This window comes from Podarcis cretensis, assembly GCF_951804945.1.
Source record: "Podarcis cretensis genome assembly, chromosome: 2".
NCBI lineage: Eukaryota > Metazoa > Chordata > Lepidosauria > Squamata > Lacertidae > Podarcis > Podarcis cretensis.
This window is the reverse complement of record NC_137171.1, coordinates 121815895-121819212: the sequence shown is the minus strand read 5'-3', so window position 1 is coordinate 121819212 and position 3318 is coordinate 121815895. Positions and strand designations below refer to the sequence as shown.

Below are 3318 nucleotides of genomic sequence, written 5' to 3'. Positions count from 1 at the left end.
GCGCCCGGCTGCGCGCCCGGACCTCTTATGGGCGCCGGCAGGAGGCAGCCCCACCCCGCCCAGTCCAGCCCAGCGAAGAGGGTTTGGCTGGAAATTTGACCCCCGGGTGCAGCCTCCCGGGGCGCCACTGAGGCTCTGCGCGCCTTTGGAGCGTCTGCGCTTAGGAGGAGAGATCCTAAAAGCCAACGATCCTCTCCTTCTCCTTTCCCCGGGAGACGGCCTCTGGCTCTGCAAGTTTGCGAGAGAGACTCCTGGGATCGTCGGCCTTGGAAGGGACCCGAGGGTCATCTAGCCCAACCCCTGGCGATGCAGGAATTTCCTACCTGGAGGGGAGGAAGGGCCATATACAGATTTAAACAAACAAATGTTCTAAGTGGAAATCGTGCCCTCCCTGGCTCTTACAGGATCAATGGCAAGGATGATGTGCCTTTCATCCTCGGATGCACACTAGTCAGCTTCCAGATCAGTCTCAGATCAGAGGCGGTTTTAGGCTTGAGTAACAGAAGTTCGGCGGTTCGAATCCCCACGACAGGGTGAGCTCCTGTTGCTCCGTCCCTGCTCCTGCCAACCTAGCTGTTGGAAAGCACGTCAAAGTGCAAGTAGATAAATAGATACCGTTCTGGCGGGAAGGTAAATGGCGTTTCCGTGCGCTGCTCTGGTTTGCCAGAAGCGGCTTAGTCATGCTGGCCACATGACTCGGAAGCTGTACGCCGGCTCCCTCAGCCAGTAAAGTGAGATGAGCGCCGCAACCCCAGAGTCGGTCACGACTGGACCAAATGGTCAGGGGTCCCTTTACCTTTTAACCAGGTTGATGCCCTGCAAAGGTCACTGAAATAACGCTGGGGAGGAGAGAGGTTATGCCAAATTTTAGCCTTGCACAGGGCATTGCTGAAATCTAAAAGCCCAAAGTCGGCCACTGCTCAGATTCAATTCTGACAGCCTCTCTAGTTTCCATCCACTCAGTTCTTCAGGCAAGTGGAGTGTCTAGACCAGGGGTCAGCTAACTTTTTCAGCAGGGGGCCGGCCCACTGTCCCTCAGACCCTGTGGGGGGCCGGACTATATTTTGAAAAAAAATAATAATGAACGAATTCCTATGCCCCACAAATAACTCAGAGATGCATTTTAAATAAAAGGACACATTGTACTCATGTAAAAACACACAGATTCCTGGACCATCCAAGGTGACTGGGCCATAGTTTGCTTACCCTGCTTTAGTAGAGGGAGGGACAAATTAACAATAGATGCCATCAAAAATCACTACAAATCATGCTCAATATCCCCTCCCCTTTTTAAAGGGGCACAGCTTCCAGTTGTGTGTATCTGGCACATTTCTGATGAATACAAACATGTTCCTGAAAATCAGCTGAAAAGGAAAATTAGCCAAAAGCCAGCAGAAAAGTGACTTCCCCTCAAATGCAAGTTACTGCTGAGATTGCTGCCAAGGAAGGGGGTTGGACTAGATGACCCCCGGGATCCCTTGCAACTCCTCAGTTATATGATTATACAGTGGTACCTCGGGTTACAGACGCTTCAGGTTAAGGACTCCACTAACCCAGAAATAGTACCTCGGGTTAAGAACATTGCTTCAGGATGAGAACAGAAATCGTGCTCCAGCAGCACAGCGGCAGCAGGAGGCCACATTAGCTGAAGTGGTACCTCAGGTTAAGAACAGTTTCAGGTTAAGAACGGACCTCCGGAACGAATTAAGTACTTAACCAGAGGTAAAGGTAAAAGTAAAGGGACCCCTGATCATTAGATCCAGTCGTGGCCAACTCTGGGGTTGTGGCGCTCATCTCGCTTTACTGGCCGAGGGAGCCGGCGTACAGCTTCCAGGTCATGTGGCCAGCATGACTAAGTCGCTTCTGGCGAACCAGAGCAGCGCACGGAAACGCCGTTTACCTTCCCGCCGGAGCGGTACCTATTTATCTACTTGCACTTTGACGTGCTTTCGAACTGCTAGGTTGGCAGGAGCAGGGACCGAGCAACAAGGGCTCACCCCGCCTTCTGATCAGCAAGTCCTATACTGTGGTTTAACCCACAGCGCCACCCACGTCCCTTAACCAGAGGTACCACTGTATAAATCAGAATGGCTGAAGGAGAGCTAGGATCAAGGAGCATGATGGGTAAAGGTAAAGGGACCCCTGACCATTAGGTCCAGTCGTGGCCGACTCTGGGGTTGCGGCGCTCATCTCGCTTTACTGGCCGAGGGAGCCAGCATATAGCTTCCAGATCATGTGGCCAGCAGGACTAAGCCGCTTCTGGCGAATCAAATAGGGCTAAAAAAGCAGGAGCCAAGTCTCCATAGTTCACAGCGAAACGTGACCAGGCTCCTTCTGGTCTCATCTCACACACCAATCTGAGATCAACAATCTGGGCTACTGACTGGATCCAGGAAGCTCTTTTTATGTTGTTGTTTTCAATACTGTTTTTACTTATTTTCATGGTAGAGAAGATAAATTTTGAGAAAACGATTGTTACCACAGTAAACTTGTCCTGATAAAATTGCAGACTTTTTATCATGCCATGTGTTTGAAGTTTCATTTCATTACTAAGAGATCACTTTTTAGTATATGTGCTGCCGAAGCGAGCACCATTACTAAGAGATCACACCACGTTTCCAGAAGAGTTCTGGGGAACTCTGCCACAGTCTGAACAATTTATGCATTCAATAAACATTTGCCATATGTCATAAAAGGGATATGGATTGTGTTTGCCCTTTGCTGCTATTGCCTGGCATGTTCGTTTCTCAGCCAATGCTATTGACCATACAATGGTACCTCGGGTTAAGTACTTAATTCATTCCGGAGGTCCATTCTTAACCTGAAGCTGTTCTTAACCTGAAGCACCACTTTCGCTAATGGGGCCTCCTGCAGCCGCCGCACCGCTGGAGCACGATTTCTGTTCTCATCCTGAAGCAAAGTTCTTAACCCGAGGTAATATTTCTGGGTTAGCGGAGTCTGTAACCTGAAGCGTATGTAACCTGAAGCATATGTAACCCGAGATACCACTGTACTCTGTTATACAGTGGTACCTCAGATTACAGATGCTTCAGGTTAATAATAATAATAATAATAATAATTTATTATTTATACCCCGCCCATCTGGCTGAGTTTTCCCAGCCACTCTGGGCGGCTTCCAACCGCGTGTTAAAAACAATACAGCATTAAATATTAAAATCTTTCCTAAACAGGGCTGCCTAAGGATGTCTTTTAAAGATAAGATAGCTGCTTATTTCCTTCACATCTGAAGGAAATGTGGGTTTCCCCTTGCTGAATCCAGTATCCTTCTGGTCAGGACCAGACCTGGAGGCTGGGATA

The 3318-nt window shown here is 49.0% G+C and overlaps 1 long non-coding RNA gene across 1 annotated transcript; it reads left to right on the top strand.

The window, feature by feature from the left end:
* Positions 1-847: 847 nt before the first annotated feature.
* On the top strand, positions 848-2518 carry LOC307210206. Its single transcript, XR_013835920.1, has 2 exons — positions 848-2130; positions 2276-2518. It is a non-coding gene; the product is annotated as an uncharacterized lncRNA (long non-coding RNA).
* The last annotated feature ends 800 nt before the right edge of the window (positions 2519-3318 follow it).